Genomic DNA, 12,848 nt, shown 5'->3' on the forward strand with positions numbered 1-12,848 from the left:
TATTACTATCTGATGCAACCTTTCATCAAGATAATATAGAAATTGTTAAGAGTATTTTAAAAAATAATGATTACCCGGAAAAATTTGTCAATACATGTATATTGGATCGCATTTGTAAACATAGATTTTGTAATAGTATTGCTGCTCAGGATGATAGAAAAAATACGAATATTAAATCTATGCTTTTAACGTTGCCTTTTCATAAAAGATTTTTTAACTTATGTAACCATAGTTTAAGAAAATTTAATTTTCATTGTATACCATTAATTAATCATAAGCTGGACAATATTATAAAACTGGGTAAAGATGTTACAGATAAGTGGAATGAGACAAATATAGTATACAAATTTTGTTGTGATAGTTGCCCGTCTGTATATGGGTAATTCTTGGCTATTTCGATTGACTTGTAACCCTTAGGTTACGGATTTTTTTTTCATTTGGCACAGTTGTTGTACACATAAAACTGAGATTTTTCCCAAATTTTGGAGACGATACATTAATTATATCAAAAGTTATTAACAATTAAAGAAAAATGATAAAAAATTTTCAATCGGCTATATTTTAAAAACTAATAAAGATATCGAAGTCAGATTTTTTTTCAAAATACTTATAATGCCTTAAAATTTCGAAATAATTACAACAATAAACAATAAAAAATTTGTTTCGAAAGTTATTAACTTTTTGTTTAAACAATTGCTAATATCTCAAAATGTATATTTTTTTTTGAAAAATTCTTGCTCCTACGTATTCCTGAGGATTTTTGCTATCCAAATCATTCATAAAATTCAAGGGCCCGACATATCGGAAAGCGTAGCCCTAATCAAAAGAAGATGCCTCGGTGTCCGGTCGCTTTCGACCGTGAGTCCGCTGGAGCGCTACCGCAGCCTTACGCCGAGGCGTCTTCTTTTGATTAGGGCTACGCTTTCCGATATGTCGGGCCCTTGAATTTTATGATTGATTTCGATAGCAAAAATTCTCAGGAATACGTAGGAGCAAGAATTTTTCAAAAAAAAAATATACTTTTTGAGATATTAGCAATTGTTTAAACAAAAAGTTAATAACTTTCGAAACAAATTTTTTATTGTTTATTGTTGTAATTATTGCGAAAGTTCAAGGTATTATAAGTAATTTGGAAAAAATCCGATTCGGTATCTTTATTAGTTTTTTAGATTAAAGCTAAAGTACCTTTCGACCGTGAGTCCGCTGGAGCGCTACCGCAGCCTTACGCCGAGGCGTCTTCTTTTGATTAGGGCTACGCTTTCTGATATGTCGGGCCCTTGAATTTTATGATTGATTTCGATAGCAAAAATCCCCAGGAATACGTAGGAGCAAGAATTTTTCAAAAAAAAAATATACTTTTTGAGATGTTAGCAATTGTTTAAACAAAAAGTTAATAACTTTCGAAAAAAATTTTTTATTGTTTATATTTGTAATTATTTCGAAATTTTAAGGCATTATAAGTATTTTGAAAAAAATCCGACTTCGATATCTTTATTAGTTTTTAAAATATAGCCGTTTGAAAATTTTTTATCATTTTTCTTTAATTGTTAATAACTTTTGATATAATTAATGTATCGTCTCCAAAATTTGGGAAAAATCTCAGTTTTATGTGTACAACAATTGTGCCAAATGAAAAAGAAATCCGTAACCTAAGGGTTACAAGTCAATCGAAATAGCCAAGAATTACCCATATATTGGTCAAACTAAGAGAAGTTTAAAAAAACGCATAGATGAGCATAGTAAGACACCTTTAGATAAATCTCTTCCTGTGCCTATGCATTTGAAAAATTATCCTACACATTCGTTTGACTGGGACAACACAATAATTTTAGATAGAGGCTAATTATTGTAAGAGATTAATTTCGGAAATGATATATATTAATTTGTCTGATAACACTATAAATAGACAAGAGGACACTGGTTTATTGAGTAAACAATATAAAGGTTTATTTGATGTTTTAGCTAACTGATCTCACATTTATTTATAATATTTTTTAAAAATTTTGTTTTGATATATAATGATGCTTAATGTACCGGTTTTCTTGGCATAGTAAAGGGGATACATTTGATTGTGTGTCTACCTGTGATTTGTTTTGGTATAAAAGGTAGCAGACACTGTTTGATTTGCATTATTTCATAGTCGTTGTCTGATTTGAATTATGAGTATTTGAACGAATGTTAAGTTATAAGATGAGTTTAACAATTTATTTTAGACTTTATTGTGATATTTGATTTGATTGTGACTTGCGAATTGAGGTAAATGTTTTGTTAGCGTGATTTTTATTTGTTTGTGTTTTGCAACGATTACCGAAAATCGTTCGACTCGCGCGAGGTTAATGAGCGGCTGAACGAGAAGAGCCGCGATCGGTTCGCGAGAGAGAGAGGGCGCGTAGGGGCAATGACCGGGAGGGGAGAGTTCAACAGGCAGTATGACTGTGTCACTCAGTCCGTGTGCATCGAGCTAACCTCTTCGTGCCGTCATCGCGTTTCGTTTGGTGGTGCGAGAGTAAGCGTCGTGAATTTGAGTGAGGTGTGCTGAGTGCAGCAACAGCAGCAACAGTGGCAACAGCAGCAACAGCAGCAGCAGCAACAGCAACAACAGCAACAGCAACAACCGTAGCAGCAACAACAACAACAGCAATAACAGCGGAGCGCAGCGAGTGGCGGAGCAGCAAATTAGCGGCGCGTGTATCGGATACGGTTGGCCACCGTATCCTCATCGTTCTCGCGGTAGGTGCACCTTCCCTTTTTATTGTTGTCAGCGTGGGATCCCGCGCAGCGTGCGCGAAGAAATTGTCTGTTGCGCGCGAGCGGTTAGTTCGCGGCGATCGCGGTTTTCTCTCTCTCTCTCTCATTTAGCGTGTATTGTCATTCGCGCTAGCGTGCGCAAGACTCTCGGCAAATCCCCCGTGTACTTGGTTAATTCAAATAAAGCGATCAATCGTTATTTCTAAATCGAGTCATTGCTTTGTCTTTCCTTTGTCCGGAGTTCGCGTTTGTTGACGTTCGATTCAAATAAGCCGGTAGCGTAGCACGGATCACGCGGATATCGGTAGACGAGAATCGTCAACACAGTTTCGAGCAGCAGCCGCAGGAGCGCTACTAAGCAGGAGCGACAGCGCCGCCAAGGGGCGAGTTGGGGAACCCAACTCGGATTGGCGAGGAGACGCAGCGCAGGCGCACTCCAGGGCAAGGTAGGTTGATGTGCTTCGAGCACATAGATAACAAGGCGTCGTTTAGCTATTGAGTAGACATATTCTAGGGAAAATTACAGGTTAAACGGCAGCCTGTTACAGTTTATATCTGTAACTATTCTCTTTTTGTTTTTTAATAAAGATCTGATGAGGTTGGATATTTACCAACGAAACACACGTGTGTAACCACCTGAGATGATTGTTTGATTATTATTTTTTTACAACGGGTTGGCTCTAAAATTGGATTAAAGAATTTTTTGCTGAACAAAATGGAGAGTGCTAATAATAACATAACTATTAACGGTCGCCAATAGAATAAAGACCAGGTTCTGAGAAGGAGGAACTTTTTCAAATTTATTGCTTTTAGATATGGAGTTGAGGATAAAAATATTTTGAGAAGATGGACAGAATTCAGATTTGACCTTGCTACGGCAAATGCTAGATTGCAATTTTTAATTAATTGTAGACGTGAGGATCTGTTGCCTTCACATATAGTACGTTTCCGTTCTAAGGGTTTTCATTTTTATAGTAAGTCATGCGAGGCGGAATTTGCAGCATTTTGTAATTCACAGTCTAAAAGAATTTAAAAATTGGAGATTAAGGATTTATGTGTTCATATGAATCATATTAAGCAACGACTTAATTCTTTGGCTTATGTGTTGGATGGTTTACGGATTGATCGTGATATTTTGAATTCATTTAGAAACTTTACTGAAATAAAAAAGAGTAATATTTTTCAAAGATTGAACAAGACATTGAGTGATAAGTTTAAAATGATATACAGAAAGAAATATTTTATTCGTAATGTTGAACATCGTGAAAAATGGGTTAAAAATCTTACTAATATTGTGCTACCTACTGAAGTAATAGATGTTGTATCGATGGGCCCTAATTTTAATACATCTGAGTTTACAAAAAAAGATATTATTTTGACAATAAAAAATGTCGAGTACTTTTTACGAAATAAATCACATGATAATGAGGTTGGTGATGTTAATATTGTGGATGATACTGCTTCGCGGAAAAAAGGAATAACAAATAGCTATATAATTAGAGACACCATAATAAAGAATTTGAAGAGAGTTGCTAGCAATACTTTGCATGTATCGAAGTTTGAGAGGGAATTGAAACAAAAAATAGATCACACTAAGCAATTTCTTAGAGATAATGACAATATATTTTTTACAAGAGCTGATAAGGGTAATTTAACGGTTTGTTTGGAAGTTTGTGATTATAAATCAAAAATGATTGAATTATTAAATGACGTGAATACATATAAAATTGTAACTACTAAAAATGTTTTGAGATCGTTGCAGTTGAGGGCTTATAAAATTCTTCGCGATTTTAATGAAAAGGGCTATTTACATTTTAAGTATAATAAATATGCTCTCACGCAAACTAACACGGTACTTTCCAAAGCTTATGGCCTTCCTAAAATTCACAAATATGAATATCCACTTAGACCTATTATTTCAACTATTAATTCAACTATTAATAACCACCTGAGATGATTGTTTGATTATTATTTTTTTACAACGGGTTGGCTCTAAAATTGATTAAATCAATGTTAACATTATATTTTTTACATAGACAATAAGAAATATCTGGAGAGTCTCGAGGTATTTACAGATGGAACTACACAATCCAGTTACCAAGGTTCGTAAACATGTAATTAAATTCATATAATTAAATAATTCGATTTTTGGTGTAAAGTAGGAAAAAGAAAAGGAAAGAAAGAAGAGATAGAGAAGAAGAGCGAAGGTGACGAACTGGATGAAGAAATGAAAGTAGAAGTAGACGGAGAAGGAATCGAAAATCAAAGAGAAGACATGGTAGGAGGAGAAAGCAAAGGAAATGGAGGGGAAGAAGGAGTAATGGGAGATGAAATAGAGAAAGGAGAATCTATGGAAAAGAGAAAAAAGGGAAAAGACGAGGAAGAAGATAGTGAAGAAAAAAGAGAAGGAAGGGTAGGAGTGAAAGGGAAAAAAGGTGACAAAAATAGAAATGAAGACGTGAAAGAAAGAAAGAATATGAAAGGATAAGAATATTATGATGAAAATGGAGGTTTGAATCGTATTTTGAGACGAGAGTTTGCGAGTTGCGAACCAAAGGCTGGCAACGTATGTATGAATATACATATACGCATACACTAAAACAAACACTTAAGCATATACGCATACACTTAAACAAAAACTCACCCAATCATAAACGAGTATAGTCCTATTACACTGAAAATTACTATAATTCTATTACTATATTCAGATACGATTAACGCAAAGCTTAGAAATTTACGTTTCGAAGGTGGAAATTGAAGAAATTAAGCCAAAGTTTATGAAAAATAGCCACCGTATGGTCAGCAAACTGATGAATTCCTCGATAAAACGAGAATATTTGATCAAGATGACGCCAACTGGCAAAGGAGATAGTGAACCAATCCTAACGTTGATATTTGAAGGAGTTCTTAGTAAGCACTCATACCACTTATCATAATTTATTGTATTCAATTAAATGAAATCCGAAATGAAATCTGAAAATGTTATATTCTTCTAGAGTTTGTAAATGATGTAGTCGAAGAGGACCAGAGAATTTCAAGAAATAGATACAGGATCCTGCTCACTAAATTTTGCAATAACTTGCGATATCGTTAGAATTAAAAGGATGTAATAATTAAATTAGTAAATTTATGTTCTTGTTTTATTATAAGAAATACTCTACAGCATTTGGATAATTTATTAATCCTGTAATCAGTCCTAGTAATATTCTCAAAAAAGTCACCAACAAAATCAACCGAAAAGTTCTCAATAAAGTCCGTGGAAAACTCCTCAAAAAAATTCTCTAAAAAGTCCTCGAATTAGTCCTCAAATAAATCTTGAAATAAGTCCTCAAAAAAGTCCACAATAAAGTCGTCAATAAAATCGTAAATAAAGCCCTAAAAAAACACTCAAAAAAGTCCTCACATCAACGTCTTCAAAAAAGTTCTCGAATGAGTCCTCGTAAAATTCTCAAAAATGTCCTCAAAAATGTCATCAAAAAAGTCCTCAAAAAAGTCCTCAAAAAAGTCCTCAAAATAGTCCTCCAAAAAAGTCCTCGAAAAAGTCCTCAAAAATAGTCCTCGTAAAATACTCAAATAAGTTCTACATAAGCCCAAAAAAAATCCTCAAAAAAGTCCTCAAATTAGTCCTCGAAAAAATCCGTAAGAAAGGCTTCGAATTAGTCTTCGTAAAATTCTCAGAAAAGTCCTCAAAAAAGTCCTCGAATGAGTTCTCGAATTAGAAAATTTGAAACATTCTATCATTATTTTATTCAATATCAATAAATGTGTTTATAATTTTAAATAAATTATTATAAGCTAATACAAACGAAAAAAATTGAATTTACCTTCGTCTATTTCATCTTTTAATCTCAAATTCATGACTTTATTTTCAGCAGTACATAGTTTTTATGAACCAAATGGTCTTTGTCTTCAGATAAATTTTCTATAATTGCAATAATAAAGTATTTTATTATGAATTTATTAAAAATATTTGCAACTTATGACAAAAATGACTATTCGATTCGCTGTATTAGCCTGTTTACTGCGTATAAAATTTACTCCAAGTCATTGCCCTAAACAATTACTGGTTCAATAATTAAATATTTTTACATTCATATTTATCTCGCTTATTGTAGAAATCATCAAAATTGAATGAAAATAAGAAAGGACCCAACAAGGATATAATTGGAATGGTTTCCTATAAGGCTTTTCGTGACTATATAGGTTGACTGAAAAGATCATAACTCGCGTTTTAGCTAATAGAAAAGTGAAGAAGAGAAAAGTAAAAGTAATTTAATTTTAATTTGTATTTATTCTTTGACTTACTTATAAATGGTTTGAAATATGGCCTAGGCTCTAAGACCCTTGATGAAAAGTACAACTGACTCACTAACCGAACTAAACTGCAACTGCAACTGCACTACTAATCAAATTAAACCCAACTTAGTCTAACTCTATTTCAAATCTGCATTGGACACATCCGTCCTCTTTTTCCGAGAACCCGCTCCGTTTAACATAATTTCTAGTTAGCAATGTGGTCATCTGGGATCATTTCCGCGCCCTTGCTCCATCGGACCCATTCCTAAGACCCTAGTATGACAGCCTTATCTTGTCCCCAAGCCACCTGCTGTTATTGCTCGTCGTTAACTGTCAATCCAAGTTACCACTATGCTCGATTGGCCTTTTCCAGAGAAGAAATGGGCTCGACCACCTTCTTATTCGAGCCCCACTTAGCCTGACCCTTTTCCAAGGCCACCCCGTGCTAGTCTAGCCTACAACTAGCACCCTCGCTTTTATGTGCCGTTATTCCCAGTCAGTACTGCGTTTGCCTAAGCGTTTTTCCGCACCCCCACTCCGACTGACCCCTTATTAAAGCAGCACTGGGCTCCTTCGCCGATTTTTTCGAGTCCGCACTGATTGAATCTTTTGCTAGGCCTCCCCATGTTCGACTGGTTACAATCTATGCAACCGCTTCGTCTGCCGTTTTTTTTCATTCAGCACAACGCATCTGCACTCTTTTCTGCGGACTCGGACACGGACATAGCCCTGTGCTCGTCTACCCTTTTGAACGCAACCCTCCGCTCCTCCGTCCATTTTCACCCAGCCCTCAGCTTGTCTGCCCTATTTCACCCAGCCCTTGGCTCGTACGCCCTTTTTGACATAGCCCTCTGCCCGTCCGTCTTAGTTTGACGTCTCCCCCTCGCCGTCCGTCTGATTTCGACGTAGCTCTCGGCTCGCAAGCCCTTTTAGACGCAGCCCTTCACGCGTTCGCCTTGTTTCACACGGCCCCACCACCTGTCCGTCTCATTTCACTCTACTCTCCGCTCGTCTTCCCTATTTCATCAAGCCCACAGCTCGTTTGCCATTTCCGACATAGCCTTCCGCTCGTCCGTTCTATTGCGACCCGCCCTCAGCTCGTCCGTCACATTTCGACGTAGCACACAGCTAGTCCGTCTCATATCGCCTTGACTTCCGCTCGTCCGCCCTATTCCGCCCAGCCCCCAGCTCGTCTACTCTTTATGACGTAGCCCTCTACACATCTGCCTTTCATGACGCTGCCCTCTGCCCGTCCGTCTTATTTCGATATCTCCCTTTCACCGTCCGTCTAATTTCGACGTAGCCCTCCGCTCATCCGTCTTATTCCGATGTCTCCCTTTCACCGTCCGTCTAATTTCGACGTAGCCCTCCGCTCGTCCGTCTTATTCCGATGTCTCCCTTTCAACGTCCGTCTAATTTCGACGTAGCCCTCCGCTCGTCCGTCTTATTTCGACGAATCCCTCCCACCGTCCGTCTAATTTCGACGCAGCCCTCTGCTCGTCTGCCCTTTATGACGCAGCCCTCCGCCCGCCTTCCCCATTTTATACAGCTCTCCGCTCGTCTGTCCTGTTTTAACATAACCCTCTCATCGTCTGCCCTTTTGGACGCAGCTCTCCCTCGTCCGTCTTATTTTACACAGCCCTCCGCTCGTCAGTCTTGTTTTAACATAGCCCTCTCATCGTCTGCCCTTTTGAACGCCGCCCTCCACTCCTTCGTCATGCAGTGACCTAGGTCTCTGCTCGTCTGCCCTACATCACAGACCCCTGCGCTCGCCCATCCTATTCTGACGTAGCCTTCTGTCCGTCTGCCCTTCTAGACGCAGCCCTTCGTTCGTCTACACTTTTTAACGTTGCCCTCGGTAATCTGCCTTTTTACAGATCCGCGCTGGACTCATACCCCTTTATCGTAGCAACACCAGGCTCGTTCGCTCCTTTTTAGAACAGCACTGGGCTAGTCTATTATCTTCCCAGCGCCGTTGCTTCGCTGGTCGTATTTTCAGTCATCACTGCGCTCGTCTGCCCTGCTTAATCAAGTCCCAGCTTCCTCCTGCCTATTTCTAAGGCCGCGCCGTGCTCGTCTTCTTTTCCTCCCCGAGCCTCTGCTATATGTAATCTTTTTCACAGAGGAGCTTAGCGCACGTCTGCCCTCTTCGCCTAAACCACGGCGTCATCAAAATTTTTACTTGAGCCTCGCTTCGTTCGCAGCTTTTCTGAGGCCGCACTATGGTTTCTTATGATCATAGAAGAGCAAAAATCTTATGACCGTCGATTTCGGCTCTAAAAAACTTTTGAAAGCATCATGTTTTTCATGTTTAGCAGTTGTCACGACAGCTGTAATGAAAATTGACTTCAAACTCGCGTCCAGGAAACGCGAAAACAGTAGGGTGACTTTTTCTGTTTCCGCGTATTAAATTTTGTCGAACTTTTAAGTTGACGAAACAATTTAATTTCAGATTCGTGTTCAGCGATGAAAAATACAATGGGAAACACATTTTCGAGATCGAAAAACAATTGTGGAGCGTACAATTGCCAGCGCGACCTTGCTAAAAGCGAATAACTGAATTTCCTAGTTTTTTACTGTGAGCTCGAGAAGAATTATCATACTGAACTTTGTAATCACAAAAATCGGTATCTTTTTTCATTCTAGGCCCTTCAAGATACAACTAGCTGCTTTCAAAATTCTATCAGAGCCCAAATCGATGGTGATAAGATTTTTGCTCATTTTAAATTCAAAATAAACCTCAATGAGCCGCCCCGTCGCGTCGGCGTTCGCAATTCTCTTAGGTCGCACTGCGTTCGTCTGTCCTCATGCCCCCCAGCCTCATCCCCCGTTTCGTTTATTCTTCTCCACACCTTCGCCACATCCACTACTCTCTCCGAGCAGCCTGGTACCTTTGACTCATTACGGATCTTCTTTCGTATGTCGGTTTTTTAAACGATGAAGTTACCATGCGAAACAGCGGCAACGAGAGATTGATTTTAAAACAAATTATGGAAATTTGTTTTTGGAATTTCTTTTCACCGAAAAGTGGTGACGACTTTTATAATTTTCAGTTTTTTATTATTTATAATTCTTAATTCAACTTAGAAAAATTGATGTACACACATTTACGCACTTTATAAAAAGCGTTTCGCTTCCCAGACTACTACTTAAAGTTCTAACGGGTTCTACAATAATCCTAACTATTTTGATAATTGTAGCTTGCTCGTTAGATTGATAATAATATCACTTATGTATTTGTATTTGTGCTAATAAAATTGATATCAAATTGATGCGTGGTTTCAGAAATGCGCAATGTATTGTAGATCTAGTCTTCAGCATTGCGATATTTTCTTTATAATTATTATGTGCTGGAAATAATTTCATGACTATTGATCATTACTGAAATTCAAATTTCACTTAGTTGATTCGAGGCGCCGAGTTGCTGCAAGCCATCGTAGCGACAGCATTTTTGTTTACGAGCCACCTACTTGCCAAAACGCGTTTTTTCTCGGAGATTTAAAGCTCCTTCTATTATAGGCCCTATTAGAGTCTTACCCATAGTCTCAAATTCAGATGTGATACGATTCGCACGCGTGAGAAATTTTAGGATGGATTTCCTGTGTGTGACTAGTGTAAATCGTCTCGCACACGCGAATTGAGACTTTGATCCAAGTGTGATGACACATCAGGGGTGAATTTCCCACATGGGAATTTTCAGCCGAGGGTTGTCAGTATTTATTTATTATTATTTTATTTCTTCATCTTAAAAAGACGTATAACTAAGCTAATTGGAAACACACTGTAGACCTCTACCTCGTCTTGATCTCAATTTTCTCAAACGCAAAAAAAGCAATGATGTAGTAGCCGATCACAGCGATTTTCAGCATTAAATGAACATAATTCTTAAGTAAGACAGCGAGTTTGAATTCGACGACCACGGATACTAATTAACCTATTTCGCAAAATAAACACAAAAGCTTTCACGTGCATCGTTGTTATTAGCCAATCGGTATTGAACCGTTCTCATTATTGATACGCGTTCAATCAATGAATACGTATATCAGTATGTAGACATGGGAGCTCCGTGTTGCACGACTGGCTTGAGCACCGCTTGCAATCAGCGGCGGCTCGCGCCGCTGGCTCCCCCTCACTGCTCCGCGCTCGCCATCAAGTGCCCGTTCTTCTAAAGCTGTGCGCTGATTGGCCGATCTTTGAAGCTAATTATCTAATTACCTAATTATTTAATTGAAAAACTAAGAACACAATTCGGAATTAATTTTTTGAGACAAATCGAATGGAATTATTAGTTACATATGTTTTTGAATCACCGTGTATATAACAAAGAATGAAACATGAAAATCATGGAATTAAAGAAAAAATTGAATAAAAGAGGAATAAAAAAACTGTAATTGTAAATCTTCAAAGCTTGTTCCGTACGACCGAGTATAATTTAACCGTGGTTTGATTGCAACGAATTCAAGATGCTTGTGTCAAAATCGAACTCGTGCCGACGATAACGTGTGTCTTAATTTTCATGGTGTGTTTCTATTTTAAATTTCTCTCTTTGTCCCATGATTCATAGCCGATATACGATACAACTTGTATATGCATACAAAATCCGATAAAGCTTTCGCTCTCGAATCTACGACCGTACAATCAAGTGTCACCGAGCCGACACTCGAAAAATTCTTCGGAGAAGAAAAATAAATTGCAACGAAATGTACGCGATTATGCCATCTTTTAATATTGTCTCTGCGCCTTTTTAGATTAAGTTTGGCTTGTAAAAAGGCAGGTTTTTTCCTCTCAGGCGGCGACTTTTTTTATGCCGGCCATTTATTTAAGTTTTGTTTAATTTTAAATCGTTTCACGTTTTCTCTGCGATTATAACTTGTAACCTCCGTAGTATTAATCACCTAGACATAGATTTCATTTGTTTTTTTGTAATTAATAAATACTAATAATTTTTTAACATAATAATAAATTATATATAATTTTGTAATTGTTCGCGGCATCTGCGCTCCCTGTGCGTAGCACGAATGTAGAAAGTAATAGTTTATAACATTTTTTTTTGGTTGCTGTAAAAGTGAAAGTTTATTTGAAGATGCGGTCCTTTGTCGCTTAATGTTTTTTTATTGTGGATGGGGAAAATCCAGAATATGAACATGTACGGCATTTCCAACGGTGCGCGCGCGATGGAAAAAAAAGGGTATGGTCGTCCAGCAATTGTCGCGCAGGTAAACGTTTGGAGGGAAATTCGGCACTATAACCCTGGCATCTCTAATTGGCCCCACGAACAGGCCCAATGCTGCAGAAAATTGTCTGATCCTTCTTCAGGAAGGAGGAAGCAGTCAGTAATTCTCGAGAACTCGATCCTTGCATCTCGTATCTCTCTCTCTCTCTCTTTCGGAACCTCGTTGCACACTCTTTCAGTTACCTAGTTGCTCTCTCAGTTAACTTGCTGCTTTCAGTTGTTTACGTCGTTGTGATAGTTTATTGTAATAGCCTTCAATGGTAACGTGTGTGCTGAATGTGAGTGCGAGTTTCTGGTCTTACACCACGTTCCGTGGACAACAGTTGCCTGCGAGCACAGTGTCGTGCTTTTATCCTGTGACTTGGCGAACCCACGATCGCAACAAGGGCTACCGACACCGTTGGCCTAGCTGAGGATATGCGTGATATCCTCTGAGGCGTCTCCGACCCTGAGCAACTCAAACAGCAGCAATTCGGCCCTACTCGTAGGGGTAGCATAGTGCGAGCAGTGCCCGTGACCAAGACGTTGGCATTGTGCTGGTCTAGGAGACGACCTTCCTTCTCGCACAAGG

General features: G+C 38.2%; 1 protein-coding gene across 1 annotated transcript in view; it reads right to left on the reverse strand.

Moving 5' to 3' along the window:
- Positions 1-12,848, reverse strand: part of LOC131668942 (lachesin-like) — a 944,221-nt gene that overhangs the window by 117,687 nt on the left and 813,686 nt on the right. The window lies entirely within an intron of this gene.

This window comes from Phymastichus coffea, unplaced genomic scaffold (assembly GCF_024137745.1).
Source record: "Phymastichus coffea isolate CEN01 unplaced genomic scaffold, Cenicafe_Pcof_1.1 PCOF00007, whole genome shotgun sequence".
NCBI classification, from domain to species: Eukaryota; Metazoa; Arthropoda; class Insecta; order Hymenoptera; family Eulophidae; genus Phymastichus; species Phymastichus coffea.